Source organism: Chiloscyllium plagiosum, unplaced genomic scaffold, assembly GCF_037043375.1.
Source record: "Chiloscyllium plagiosum isolate Xiang-an unplaced genomic scaffold, Cpla_swu_hap1 HiC_scaffold_7, whole genome shotgun sequence".
Classification (NCBI taxonomy): domain Eukaryota; kingdom Metazoa; phylum Chordata; class Chondrichthyes; order Orectolobiformes; family Hemiscylliidae; genus Chiloscyllium; species Chiloscyllium plagiosum.
The window spans coordinates 53,486,938-53,502,039 of NW_028270145.1; the positions used below are offsets into that span (position 1 = coordinate 53,486,938).

General features: G+C 50.1%; 1 protein-coding gene and 2 long non-coding RNA genes across 12 annotated transcripts in view; 2 read left to right on the forward strand and 1 right to left on the reverse strand.

The window, feature by feature from the left end:
• The window catches only part of LOC122551560 (ferroportin-like), a 67,782-nt gene extending 64,081 nt beyond the window's left edge, over positions 1-3,701 (reverse strand). For 3 of the 6 annotated variants that reach the window (XM_087989025.1, XM_087989023.1, XM_087989026.1), the window contains exon 1: positions 3,431-3,474. The gene's annotated coding sequence lies outside the window, so the exon portion shown is untranslated. Of the gene's footprint in view, positions 1-3,430 lie in introns of all 6 variants that reach the window. The other 3 variants (XM_087989030.1, XM_087989028.1, XM_087989027.1) reach the window with 3 other exon arrangements.
• Positions 1-9,505, forward strand: part of LOC122551561 (uncharacterized) — a 38,611-nt gene extending 29,106 nt beyond the window's left edge. Inside the window, exon 6 of one of the 2 annotated variants that reach the window (XR_015757673.1) lies at positions 6,389-9,505. This is a non-coding gene — a long non-coding RNA (uncharacterized LOC122551561). The remainder of the gene's footprint in view (positions 1-6,388) is intronic. The other variant, XR_015757675.1, reaches the window with a different exon arrangement.
• A 92-nt stretch (positions 9,506-9,597) lies between these two features.
• LOC122551562 (uncharacterized) overlaps positions 9,598-15,102 on the forward strand; it is a 42,818-nt gene continuing 37,313 nt past the window's right edge. For all 4 annotated transcript variants that reach the window (XR_015757676.1, XR_015757679.1, XR_015757677.1 and 1 more), the window contains exon 1: positions 9,598-14,029. This is a non-coding gene — a long non-coding RNA (uncharacterized LOC122551562). The remainder of the gene's footprint in view (positions 14,030-15,102) is intronic.

The window sequence follows — 15,102 nt, forward strand, 5'->3', positions numbered from 1 at the left end:
ACCCCCCTCCCCTCCCCCCACCCTCTCCCCCACCCCCCCCTCCCCTCCCTCCCCCCACTCCCTCCCCCTCTCCTCCCCTCCCCCCACCCTCTCCTCCCCCTCCCCCCACCCCCCTCCCCTCCCTCCCCCCCACTCCCTCCCCCCTCTCCTCCCCTCCCCCCACCCTCTCCCTCCCCTCCCCCCACCCTCCCCCTCCCCCCCTCCCTCCCCCCACTCCTCCCCCCCCCACCCTCTCTCCTCCCCTCACCCCCCTCCCCCCACCCTCCTCCCCCTCCCCCCACCTCTCCCCCCTCTCCTCCCTCCCCCCACCCTCTCCCCCCCTCTCCTCCCCCCACCCTCTCCCCCTCTCTCCCCCCTCCCCCCACCCTCTCCCCCCTCCTCCCCCCACCCCCTCTCCCCCCTCTCTCCCCCCTCCCTCCCCCCACCCTCTCCCCCTCCCCCCCCCCCTCTCCCCCCTCTCTCCTCCCTCCCCCCACCCTCTCCCCCCCCCTCCTCCCCCTCCCCCCACCCTCTCCCCCCTCTCCTCCCCTCCCCCCACCCTCTCCCCCCTCTCCTCCCCTCCCCCCACCCTCTCCCCCCTCTCCTCCCCTCCCCCCACCCTCTCCTCCCCTCCCCCCACCCTCTCCCCCTCCCCCCACCCTCCCCCTCCCCCCACCCTCTCCCCCCTCCCCCCACCCTCTCCCCCCTCCCCCCACCCTCTCCCCCCTCCCCCCTCTCCTCCCCTCCCCCCACCCTCTCCCCCCACCCCCCCTCCCCTCCCTCCCCCACTCCCTCCCCTCTCCTCCCCTCCCCCCACCCTCTCCTCCCCTCCCCCCACCCTCTCCCCCCTCTCCTCCCTCCCCCCACCCTCTCCTCCCCTCCCCTCCCCTCCCCCCACCCTCTCCTCCCCTCCCCCCACCCTCCCCCCACCCTCTCCTCCCCTCCCCCCCACCCGCCCCCCACCCTCTCCTCCCCTCCCCCCCACCCTCTCCTCCCCTCCCCCACCCTCCCCCACCCCTCTCCTCCCCTCCCCCCACCCTCTCCTCCCCTCCCCCCACCCTCTCCCCCCCTCCCCTCCCTCCCCCCACTCCCTCCCCCCTCTCCTCCCCTCCCCCCACCCTCTCCTCCCCTCCCCCCACCCTCTCCCCCCCTCCCCCCACCCTCTCCCCCCTCTCCTCCCCTCCCCCCACCCTCTCCTCCCCTCCCCCCACCCTCCCCCCACCCTCTCCTCCCCTCCCCCCACCCTCTCCTCCCTCCCCCCACCCTCTCCTCCCCTCCCCCCACCCTCCCCCCACCCTCTCCTCCCCTCCCCCCACCCTCCCCCCACCCTCTCCTCCCCTCCCCCCACCCTCTCCTCCCCTCCCCCCACCCTCCCCCCACCCTCTCCTCCCCCTCCCCCCCCCACCCTCTCCTCTTCCCTCCCCCCACCCTCCCCCCACCCTCTCCTCCCCTCCCCCCACCCCTCCCCCCCACCCTCTCCTCCCCTCCCCCCACCCTCCCCCCACCCTCTCCTCCCCTCCCCCCACCCTCTCCCCCCTCTCCTCCCCTCCCCCCACCCTCTCCCCCCTCTCCTCCCCTCCCCCCACCCTCTCCCCCCTCTCCCCCCCTCCCCCCACCCTCTCCCCCCTCCCCCACCCTCTCCCCCCTCTCCTCCCCTCACCCCACCCTCTCCCCCCTCTCCTCCCCTCACCCCACCCTCTCCCCCCTCTCCTCCCCTCACCCCACCCTCTCCCCCTCTCCTCCCCTCACCCCACCCTCTCCCCCCTCTCCTCCCCTCACCCCACCCTCTCCCCCCTCTCCTCCCCTCACCCCACCCTCTCCCCCCTCTCCTCCCCTCACCCCACCCTCTCCCCCCTCTCCTCCCCTCACCCCACCCTCTCCCCCCTCTCCTCCCCTCACCCCACCCTCTCCCCCCCTCTCCTCCCCTCACCCCACCCTCTCCCCCCTCCTCCTCCCCCCACCCCACCCTCTCCCCCCCTCACCCCACCCTCTCCCCCCTCACCCCACCCTCTCCCCCCTCTCCTCCCCTCACCCCACCCTCTCCCCCCTCTCCTCCCCTCACCCCACCCTCTCCCCCCTCTCCTCCCCTCACCCCACCCTCTCCCCCCTCTCCTCCCCTCACCCCACCCTCTCCCCCCTCTCCTCCCCTCACCCCACCCTCTCCCCCCTCTCCTCCCCTCACCCCACCCTCTCCCCCCTCTCCTCCCCTCACCCCACCCTCTCCCCCCTCTCCTCCCCTCACCCCACCCTCTCCCCCCTCTCCTCCCCCCACCCCACCCTCTCCCCCCCTCACCCCACCCTCTCCCCCCTCACCCCACCCTCTCCCCCCTCTCCTCCCCTCACCCCACCCTCTCCCCCCTCTCCTCCCCTCACCCCACCCTCTCCCCCCCTCACCCCACCCTCTCCCCCCTCTCCTCCCCTCACCCCACCCTCTCCCCCCTCTCCTCCCCTCACCCCACCCTCTCCCCCCTCTCCTCCCCTCACCCCACCCTCTCCCCCCCTCACCCCACCCTCTCCCCCCTCTCCTCCCCTCACCCCACCCTCTCCCCCCTCTCCTCCCCTCACCCCACCCTCTCCCCCCTCTCCTCCCCTCACCCCACCCTCTCCCCCCTCTCCTCCCCTCACCCCACCCTCTCCCCCCTCTCCTCCCCTCACCCCACCCTCTCCCCCCCTCCACCCTCTCCCCCCTCCCCCTCCCCCTCTACCCTCTCCCCCCTCCCCCTCTACCCTCTCCCCCCTCCCCCTCTACCCTCTCCCCCCCTCTCCTCCCCTCCCCCCCTCTCCTCCCCTCCCCCCCTCTCCTCCCCTCCCTCTCCCCCTCTCCTCCCCCTCCCCCCACTCACTCCCCTCCCCCCCCTCTCCCCCCACTCACTCCCCTCCCCCCCTCTCCCCCCACTCACTCCCCTCCCCCCCCTCTCCCCCCACTCACTCCCCTCCCCCCCCTCTCCCCCACTCACTCCCCTCCCCCTCTCCTCCCCTCCCCCACTCTACTCCCCTCCCCCCACTCTCCCCCTCCCCCCACCCCCCACTCTACTCCCCTCCCCCCACTCACTCCCCTCCCCCCACCCCCCACTCACTCCCCTCCCCCCACCCCCCACTCACTCCCCTCCCCCCACTCACTCCCCACCTCCTCCCCTCCCACTCCCCACCTCCTCCCCTCTCCCCTCATCCCCCCTCTCCCCCACTTCCCCCCCCCCATCCCCCCTCCCCCACTTCCCCCCCCCCATCCCCCCTCCCCCACTTCCCCCCGACTCCCACCCCCCGGGGGGAGACACTGAGGGGTCCCAGCAAAAATCAGAAGGAAGTTCAAAAATAAATATCCTGTCGAGCGAGGGGAGAGGCGGTTGGAAATTAATCTGGAATGTCAAATATAGATTGGAAGTTGGGAGAAGGCCAAAGTTTGCAGCTCCCGAGCACCGACAGTGAAATGGTAAAATGTAAATAACCTCACCTTCCGCTCGACTCCAACATGGCGCCGCCTCAGGAACCGCACGGGAAAGGAGCTGCGCTGCGACACCCAGCGGCCAGAACCGCTCACTGCAGAAGGACATGGATAAGCAGAGGATGCTCACATTCAGCCCCAACTCTCACCCTCTACACACTCTAACTCAACTTTCCATCCCTATTCACCTCCAACTCTAACTCAGCTTTCAACCTACTCTAACCCAAGCTTCAACCTCTACTCACCTCCAACTCTAAACCTCAAATCCCTCTAACCCAGCTCTTAACCCCCACTTACCTCCAACTCTAAACCTCAAACTTCTCTCACCCCACCAACCTCCAAATCTAAACCTCAACCCACTCCAAAAAAACCCTCAACCCGCAGTCATCTCCAACTTTAAACCTCAACCCAATCTAACCCAACCTTCAACTTCCACTCACCTCCAACTCTAAACCTCAATCCACCTTCACATCCAGATCCCCAACCCTTACCTTTACTCTCAAGCCACCACTCTCCCCTCAAAGCAATCTCACCCCCAACCCCACATCAACCTTTCTGCCTTCAGACTTCTGCAGCTCAATGAACTGCATCTGGTCTTTCAATCGAACAATTTTCTGCCTTCTGGATTCAGTACAGAATTCAACAATTTTAGTCCATAATCACTCCTCCTTTTGCTTCCAATTTTACTCTTTTATTCTGTTTCATTTTCAGTTAACAGCTATTTATCATTCTGCTACATGCACCTGTTCTCGACACATCATTTTTTTCTTGTCCCAATACATTTAATAAATGATTTGGATAAAGAAGGCATGGTTGGTAAGTTTGCATACAACACCAAAATGGGTGGCATTGTAGACAGTGAAAAAGATTTTCTAAGATTAGAAAAGGATCTTGATCAATTGGGCTGAAAAATAGCAGTTGGAGTTCAAACTGGGTAAATGCAAACTATTACATTTTGAGACAACAAACAAGGGTAGGTCTTATACAATTAATGGTAGGGCCTTGGGTAGTGTAGTAGAACAGAGGGACCTAGGGGTGCAGGTACATAATTCTTTGACATTTGCTTCACATATATAGGGTGATTATAAAGGTATTTGGCACACTTGCCTTCACTGCTCAGTCCTTTGAGTTGGGAAGTCATTTGAGGTTGTACAGAACATTGGTGAGGCCTTTACTGGAATACTGTGTCCAGTTCTGATCGCCCAGTTATAGGTTGGATATTACCAAGCTGGAGAGGGTTCAGAAGAGATTTACCAGGATGTTGCTCGGAATGGAAGGTTTGGGTTATAAAGAAAGGCAGGGTAGGCTTGGACTTCTTTCACTGGAGCGTAGAAAGTTGAGAAATGATCTGATAGAAGTTTATAAAATAAAATGAGAGGTATAGATAGAGTAAATGGAGTTATCTTTTCCTTAGATTGGGGGATTTCAAGACAAGGGGGCACAATTTTAAGATAAGAGGAGAGAGATTTTAAAAAGACAGGCTAATGTTTTACACAGATGGTGCTTTATATGTGGAATTAGTTTCCTGAGAAAGTGGTGGATACAGGTACAATGACAACATTTAAAAGACATTTGGATAGATACATGAATAGGAAAGGTTTGGAGGGATATGGGCCAGGAGCCAGCAGGTGGGATTAGTTTAGTTTGGTATTAGGTTGGGCATGGACTGGTTGCACCAACCCGTGCTGTATGACGATTCCCTTTTGTCATTTAATCTCTTTCTCTGTTTTCTATCCTATCACAGTCCTTTACTTTTTTGTACAACCCCTTTTCAATTCCTTAAAGCTGTTACATTTCTAACTTTTTGAACTGTGATAAAAAGTCACAGACGTGAAGTGCTAACTCTGTATCTCTCATCACAGATAAGAACAAAAGAAATGAAAACGGGAGTAGACCATCTAGCCCTTAAGCATGCTGTGCCTTTCAATGTGATCATAGCTGATAGTAAGCTCTAATTGCATATTCCTGTTTATATTGAGTTGGCAGGTCAAGTTGCAGCTGTACAGGACATTTGTTAGGCCAGTTTTGGAATACTGCATTCAACTCTGGTCTCCGTTTTACAGGAAAGATGTTGTTAAACACGATAGGGTTCAGAAAAGATTTACAAGAATGTTGCCAGGGTTGGAGAGTTTGAGCTATTGGGAGGAGTGGAATAGGCTGGGGCTATTTTCCCTGTAGCATCGGAGAATGAAGGGTGACATTACAGATGTTTGCTAAATCATGAGGCGCATGGATAAGGTGAATAGCCAAGGTTTTTTCCCCAGGGTAGGGGAGTCCAAAACTAGAGGGCATAGGTTTAAAGTGATTAGGGAAAGATTTTAAAAGGACCTAAGAGGCAACTTTGTCATGCAGAGGGTAGTGTGTGTATAGAATGAGCTGGCAGAGAAGGTGGTAGAGGTTGGTACAATTACAACATTTAAAGGGCAACTGGATGGGTTTAACTTTGAATTAAAAGCTATAGTTATCATCAGTTGTTATAAAAACCAATTTGGCTGACAAATGCTCTGTAGGGAAGAACCTCACATTGTCTAGACGACATGTGATTCCAGATTTACAGCAATGTGATTAACTCCTAAACGCCTTCTGAAATGCCTAGCAAGCCTCTGAGCTCTGAGGTTCTGTGTGTGGTGTTTGGTGGCAGCAAGCTGATAGTGGGACTGACTTCTGGTTCTATAAGTCTCTGCCTTACACAGATCAGAGCAGCCAGAAAAAAAATTAGAGGGAATGCTGCTAGCCAACCATTCAGTTATATCAAACCACTTCTAAGTTTAGTAAAAGGAAGGAAACTGGACTGTCTAACAAACATCAACAAAGGCACTGGCATCAACAGAACACACAGCCTTGGTACCCTTTCAAAATCCTGTATATTAACATTCCAGTGTTTGTGTTGAAATTGGGAGAACTGTTACACAGACTACCTCATGCAATTCTCAGTCATAGATCTTCTCACAAAATCTTATCTTACAGACAATGTGCAAGCTATCATCATCGTCACTATCCCTGGGTAGGTGGCACCATCGTACGCAGTTGAGAGGGTGTTGCTCTAAGGGTGTTTAGCGAAGATTCTGGACTCCAAATCTCATTGGATCAGGTCAAATATAGGCATGGAAACATCCCATTGGTTACTGCATCCCAGCTTCCCACTCCTACCCTAGATGAACAACCAATATCCCACCAGGCAGAATATCACTTCAAGGATGCACCAAGGGTGGCACAGAATTTACTCCAGATTATACATTTCAAAGTCCATCATCAAAAGAGGCTTGGTAGCACCGTCACTGTTTGAGCTTGTCAGGTCCTAAAGGACGTAGCTGTTGGATTGGATCTACAGCAGGTAGTGTGGGAACCAAAAAGTGGGAAAAAAAACTTGACCTCATCTCACCACTCTGCCTGTCACAGATGCATCTGTCCATGATAGCATCAGTAACAGTGACCACCACACAGTCCTTGTGCAGGTGAAATCATATCTCCATGTTGAACACACCTTCCAATGTGTTGTGTGGGACTCATTGTGTTGAATACAATACATTTCAAACAGATTTAGCAACTCAAAACTGGTCACCTGTAAAGTGCTGTGGCCATCGGCAGCAGCAGAATTGTATTCAACCACAATCCATTAATTCTGGGCACAGCATATCCCCCACTCTACAATTGCCATCAAGCCAGGGAATCAACCCTGCATCAATGAAAAGTGCAGGATGGCATGCCATGAGCAGCAGCAGATATACTCACAAATAAGCTCTCAACTGATGAAGGTACACCACAGGACTAGATGAATGCCAAACATTGGAAGCAGCAAGTAATTTGCATAATTAAGCAATCCCACACCCAATAGATCAGATCTAGGATCTCCAGTCCTGCCAGTTGTGACTGGTGGTGAACATTAAAGAGTACTTCGCAGAAAGTAGCTCCACAAATATCCCCATCCTATATGATGGGGAAGCCCATCACATCAGTACAAGATACAGGGCTGAAGCATTTGCAGCAATCTTCAGCCACAAGTCCTGAGTGGACAGTGCATCACAGCCTCCTTCTGAGGTCACTAGAATCACAGATTCAAGCCTTAATCCAATTTGATTCACTCCTGTGATATCAAGAAATGGTTTTTGAGTACCTTGATGCTGCAAATGTTATGGTTCCTGACAACAGTCCAGCAATAGTGACTTAAGTCTTGTGCTCCAGTACTAGCTATGCTCCTGATCAAAAAAGACCAAAAAAACTGAATTCAAGGGAAGACATAAGGGAGACTGAAGTCAACAGTAATCAGAGAGATAGCTATACAGTGGTTGAAGTGATACCTAACAAAATGAAAGATGGCTCTGGTTGTCAGAGGTCAGTTACCTCAGCTGCAGGACATCGCAGTATGAATTCCTCAGCGTAGTGTCCTAGGTCCAACCATCTTCAGCTGCTTCATCAATTACCTTCCTTCCATCATCAGGTCAGAAGTGAAATGCTTGCCGATGATTACACAATGTTCAGAACCATCCACAACTTCTCAGATACTGAAGCAAAAAGACCATGACAAGATACAGACTTGGATCAATAAGTGCTGAGTAACATTCATGCCGAGTACCATGCAATGCCTTAAGCTTTACCATCACTGAATCTCCAACTGTTCACATCCTGGAAATTGAGAATTCAATTTAAATTGACAATACCCTCCATTATGCTGTAAGCCACTAACGCCATGCTAAATGGAACAGAATTCGAACAGACTGAACAACTCAAAAATAGGAATCCATGAGGTGCTGTGGGCCATCAGCAGCAGGAGAATTGTACCTCGGCACAATCTGTAGCCTCCATGGCATGGCTTATCCCTGCATAACCTTCACCATCAAGCCAGGGAATCAATCCTGGTTCAATGAAGAGTGCAGGAGGGCATGCCAGGAGTAGCACTAGGAATACCTGAAAATGAGGCATTAACCAGATGAAGCTACCAAACATGACTCCTTGCATGCCAAACAGCAGAAGGTAGCAAGTAATAAACAGAGTTAAGCAATCTCACAACAAACAGATCAGATCGAAGTTCTGCAGTCCTGTCACATCCAATCGTGAATGCTAGTGGACGATTAAACAGCTCACTGAAGGAAGAGGCTCCATAAATATCCCCATCTTCAAAATAGAGAACCCAAAACATAAGGCTGCAAAATATAAGGCTGAATTTGCCAGACACTACCAGAAATGTTAAGTAGATGATCTATATTGGCCTCCTCCAGTGGTCCCCAGCATCACAGATGCCAATCTTCAACTATTTTGATTTTGATTCATTTCACGTGATGTCAAGAAACAATTGGAGATACTGGATACTGCAAATGCAATGGGCCCTGACATTAATGTGGCAATAGTATTGAAGACATGTGCTCTAGAACTTGTCACTCCCCCAGCTAAGCTGTTATCTGCCCAGCAAATGTGGAAAATTGCCCACGTATGTCTGTACGCAAAAAGCAGGACAAATCCAACTCAGCCCATCAGTCTACTCTCAATCAACAGTACTATCAAGCAGCACCTGCTCAGCAATAATCTGTTCAGTGACACCCAATTTGGGTTCAAACATGGACAAAAGAGATGAATTCCAGAGATGAGGTGAGAATGACAACTCTTGACATCAAAGCTGCATTCACCTGAGTGTGGCATCAAGGAGCCCCAGCAAATTAGAATCAATGGGTATCAGAGGGCAAACTCTCTGCTGTCTGGAGTCATAGCTGACAGATTGGAAGATGGTTGTGGGTGTTGGAGGTCAGTCATGTCAGCTACAGGACATGTTTGCATGAGTTCCTCAGGGTAGTGTTCAGGGCCCAACCATCTTCAGCTGCCTCAGACACTGAAACAGTCCATGTTCAAATTCAACATGATCTTGACAATATCTAGATAGGATACTGAAGAAGATGGCACGGGGTGGCACGGTGGCACAGTGGTTAGCACTGCTGCCTCACAGCACCAGAGACCTGGGTTCAATTCCCGCCTCAGGCGACTGACTGTGTGGAGTTTGCACATTCTCCCCGTGTCTGCGTGGGTTTCCTCCGGGTGCTCTGGTTTCCTCCCACAGTCCAAAAATGTGCAGGTTAGGTGAATTGGCCATGCTAAATTGCCCGTAGTGTTAGGTGAAGGGGTAAGTGTAGGGGAATGGGTCTGGGTGGGTTGCGCTTCGGCGGGTCAATGTGGACTTGTTGGGCCAAAGGGCCTGTTTCCACACTGTAAGTAATCTAATCTAAGATATTTGGCATGCTTTCCTTTATTAGTCAGAGCACTGAGTATAGGAGTTGGGAGGTCATGTTGTGGCTGTCCAGGCCATTGGTTAGGCCACTTTTGGAATGTTCTGTGAAATTCTGGTCTCCCTGCTATCAGAATGATGTTGTGAAACTTGAAAGGGTTCAGAAAAGGTTTACAAGGATGTTGCCGGGTTTAGAAGATTTCAGCTACAGGGAGGGGCTGAATGGGCTGGGGCTGTTTTCTCTGGAGTGTCGGAGGCTAAGGAATGAGCTTATATAGGTTTATAAAATCATATGGGGCATGGATAGAATAAACAGACAAGGCCTTTTCCCTGGGTTGGAGAGTCCAGAACTAGAGGGCACAGGTTTCGGGTGAGAGGGGAAAAATTTAAAAGCGACCTAAGAGGCAACTTTTTCACATAGGGGCATCTATGGAATGAGCTGCCAGACAAAATGGTGGAGGCTGGTACAATCGTAACATTTAACAGGCAATTAGATGGATTTATGAATAGGAAGGGTTTATAGAGGTATGGGCCAAGTGCTGTTAAATGGGACTAGGTTAGGTTAGGATATCTGGTCGACATGGACACGTTGGACTGAAGGGTCTGTTTCCATGCTGTGTATCTCTTTGACTCTGACTCTAAGAGCCAGTCAGAGTCTAGGAATACTGCGACAGATAACTCACCTCCAGTCTCCCCAAAGCCTGTCGACCATCTACAGGCTAAATTCAAGAGTGTGATGGCATACTCCCCACTTGCCTCAATGACTGCAGCTCCAATAACACTCAAGAAGCTCGACACCATCCAGGAAAAAGCAACCACAGCAACAAGTATCCAATCCCTCCACCACCAATGCTCAGTAGCAGCAGTGTGTACTATCTATAGGATGCACTGCAGAAATTCACCAAAGATCCTGAGACAGCACAACCCATGACCACTTCCATCTCGAAGGACACCAGGAGCAGGTGTATGGGAATCCCACCTGCAACTTGCCCTCCAAGCCATTCATATCCTGACTTAGAAGGATTTTGCTGTTCCTGAGTCAAAATCCTGGCATTGGGTCAACCTGCAGCATGTAGACTGCAGCAGTTCAGGAAGGCAGCTCACCAACACATTCTCAAGTATAGGAGTACAGTGAAAGGTTTTTACATTAGCTGTCTCCAATGGCACCATTTTAGATACGAGTATCTAGGTACAAATCTTGGATACAAAGAAGGAATAAAAGGAAAAGTAGTAACATTATTGACAGTGCCTAAAAAATAAGTTAGAAATAAGATAGTTATAACATTGTTAAAAATTGACGTTACAGCCCTGTAAAGAATTTCAAATCGACATAGGCTGCATATGTCAGTGTTCCCAACTTGTCAACAGTAAAAGGACCACGTGCCTTGCTAAAAATTAAGGATTACCCTGGAACCCTTTCAACGTTCAGCAGCACCAGGTACCCTCATGCTTCTCAGCTGCTGTGGCTGATAGAGACTGCAGAGCTGGAGACAAATCATTTTCACATTGTATTACATTTACCCTGCCAGAACCACTTGTGACACACCGCACAACACTTAATCTGCTACTCACAATTTGTGCAACCTCTAGTTTTCTTTGATGGATGGTCCTCTCCTGCTTTTCTCTGGATACAATACTTCGCTCTTTGCAGAGCTTGCAAAATGTTTGCATCTTGCACAGCAATTTGTTAGGATATGGAATGCATTGTTTGTTGTGTAGTGGATGCAGATTAAATCGAGACTTTCAAGAGGGCATTGTTTCTTCTAAATATTTATCCAACGTGATAGGTTACGGGGAAAAGGAAGGAGATTGGCACTAAATTAAAATGCTTAGAAAACCAATACAGACCTGATGGGCCAAGTGGTCTTCTTCTGCACAGTAACAATTCTGTGATTCTGCAATGTTAAAAATCACACAACACTAGGTTATAGTCCAACAGGTTTAATTGGAAGCACGCTAGCTTTCGGAGCAACGCTCCTTCATTCAATGTATAATTTCAGTTACATCACACTGCAAATTTTTGCTATAAATTCTGTGTTAGGATCAAGCCCTCCACAATCACCTGATGAAGGAGCATCGCTCCGAAAGCTAGTGTGCTTCCAATTAAACCTGTTGGACTATAACCTGGTGTTGTGTGATTTTTAACTTTATACACCCCAGTCCAACACCTGCATCTCCAAATCGTGATTCTGCAATGGCTGCCATTGTGGCTTGAACTAGGATGTACACTTTACAAATCAAGCTTCCATCTCATAGTCACCACCACTAATTGGCCACCAAACCCTGCAACCAATTAGCAGTAAATCAGGAAAATTGCAGGCAGAAAGTTACGACCCACTCTCCCCCAGCAGACATGATTTGGAGGTGCTGGTGTTGGACTGGGGTGTACAACATTAATTTTATACACCCCAGCAGAGCCATTAATAACTCCAACATCAAATTCCCAATCCCAGAGGCAGAATCTTGCCACATCTTTTACTTCTAAGGGGATTCTCATCACTTATCCACAGTCTCCCATATCGTAAGAGAAGCTATGATGGTGGGAGAAAGTAAGGACTGCAGACGCTGGAGATCAGAGTCGAGAGTGCACTCTGAAATAGCACAGCAAGTCAAGCAGCATCTGAGGAGCAGGAGAATTGATGTTTCGGGCATAAGCAATTCCTGGTGAATTGCTGATGAAGGGCTTATGCCTGAAATGTCGATTCTCCTGCTCCTCGAGTACTGCATGACCTGCTGAGCTTTTCCAACACCACATCTCGAAGCTATGGTGGTGGTCAATATTGGCAACAACTGTATTTATTTGAATGTTTCTTTGATAATATGACTATTCTGTACTTAATACAAAACCCGAAAAGATCCACACATTTACCACAGGACATCATCTAAATGTATCTGGAAAACATGGTTCACAAATTTCAGGTGTGACTCTTTGTTTAGTCATTTTTATCCACACACAATTACTGATCTATTAAAAAAAAACGGGTAGAGTGGGTTATTTGCATTACCTGCATTCCTGCTGATTAAAAAACACCCTGTATCATTGGCTACCCTAAAGGTGAGTATTAACTCCCGTGCAAGTGACTGAAACCTTTCTCTGGGAATCCACATGTAGTTTTAGTTCTGTTTCTGTCATTGGATGGAGGTTTATGTGACTCAAATCCTGTGCCAGAATATATTTCCATAAAACTGAAAAATATCCTCTTTTTCTGTTTGTTTCAGCTGCCTTTGACTCAAAACTGATGCACATAATTCAGTGTGAATAATCTATTTGCTTTAAATACTTTCAAAAGTTCTTTCTGTGCTGTGCATTTTTGAGGGTTTCTATTGTTAATAAACTTTTTTAAAACTGCTGTTATCTCACTTAGGCAGCAGTTGTTAAATGTGTAAAGCTTCACTCAGTAACTTTATACCAACGCCCAAGGATTCAACTGTTAAGTTTCGCTCTGATCTTAGTTCTTAATATGTATCAGCTCCCAACGAAAGCTGTTTTCTGACAGTTACTTTCAATGTTTCAGGAATAAGTTTCTGTTAAAACATTTAGATTAGATTCCCTACAGTGTGGAAACAGGCCCTTTCAGCCCAACAAGTCCACACCGACCCACTGAAGAGTAACCCACCCAGTCCCATTTCGCTCCGACTAATGCACCTAACACTATGGACAATTTAGCTAACCTGCACATCTTTGGACTGTGAGAGGAAACCCATACAGACCCGGGGAGAATGTGCAAACTCCACACAGACAGTCACCCAAGGCTGGGATTGAACCTGGTACCGTGAGGCAGCAGTGCTAACCACTGAGCCACCATGCCACCCATTTAACAGCATTGATTACGGAGGTAATTAAGAGGTGAATGAAGACATTGGAGTAATCTGCTGTATTGGGAAAGTAAATGTTTGTAAACAAAACTCCATTTTTATATTGTGTATTTTGATTATTTAAAACTCAGTCAAATGGAAGTTGACCTTAGGAAAATATTATTTTTCTAATTATTTGGTAATACAAATTTATACCATATATCAATTTATACCATATATAACAAAAGTACAAGGTTGATTTACACATGAGTAATATAAACAATTCCTTCAGTGCATTGAAATCCAAACAAGTTCCAGGCTCAAAAACACATTCTGGAACTTTAATTTACTGCATGCGTGACAAAATCAGCACCATTTTGGAGCCATGGCTCTCCTCCCTGAGCCTCTCTCCCACTCACTGCTTCCCTGTCCACCTCTTTTATTGATGGCTCTTTTTGTTTGCTTCCTTCCTCCTGCTGTTCCTGTGCTGAGTCTCTGATGCCACCGTGTGTGGGAGCATCCGGGGATGGAAATGGTGAACAGGAAGCTCGAGCGGGGCAGACAGTCAGCAAGAATCGTCCTGCAGGAGATGCAATGATAAGGTGATAAGTAGGAAGAGTGAAAATCTTCGGGCCAAAAGTCATGTATCGACTTAGAGTCATAGACCCATACAGCATGGAAACAGACTATTTGGTCCAATTCAGTAGGGTGATGGGAACCTTAATTGTAGTTCCAATGTCCAGGAGGTTGAGAGCAGTGAGGTCAGAAATATAGTTTCAAAGTTGCAAGAGTTCACTGGCAAGCAGGAAGATGGTTTGAAGTATATCTACTTAAACGCCAGGGACATCTGGAATAAGGTGGGTGAACATGCAGCATTGGTTGGTACCTGGGACTTCGATGCTGTGACCATTTCGGAGACATGGATAGAGCAGGGACAGGAATGGTTGTTGCAAGTTCTGGGATTTAGATGTTTCAGTAAGAACAGAGAAGATGGTAAAAGAGGGGGAGGTGTGGCATTGTTAATCAATGATAGTATTATGGTAGCAGAAAGGACATTTGAGGACTCGTCTACTGAGGTAGTATGGGCTGAGGAAAGGAGAAGCCAATAGAAAACTCCCAACAGGAAAGAAGACGTCACCCTGTTGGGAGCTTTCTATAGGCCTCCAAATAGTTACAGAGATGTAGAGGAAAGAATAGCAAAGATAATTCTGGATAGGAGCGAGAATAACAGGGGGTTGTTATGGGGACCTTTAACTTTCAAAATATTGACTGGAAATGCGATAGCTTGAGTACTTTAGATGGGTCAATTTTTGTCCAATGTGTGTAGGATGGTTTTCTGACACAGTATGTAGACAGGCCAACAATGGGCGAGGCCACATTGGATTTGGTACTGGGTAATGCACCGAGCCAGGTGTTAAATTTCAAGGTAGGTGACCACTTTGGTGATAGTGACCACAATTCGGTTATGTTTAGTTTAGCAAAAGAAAGGGATAGGTAGAAAACACAGGGCAAGAGTTTTATTGCTGGGGGAAAGGTAATTATGATGTGATTAGGCAAGATATAAGATGCATAGGATGGGGAAGGAAACTGCAGGGGATGGGCACAATTGAACTGTGAAGCTTATTTGAGGAATAGCTACTGCGTGTCCTTGATAAATATGTACCCGTTAGGCAGG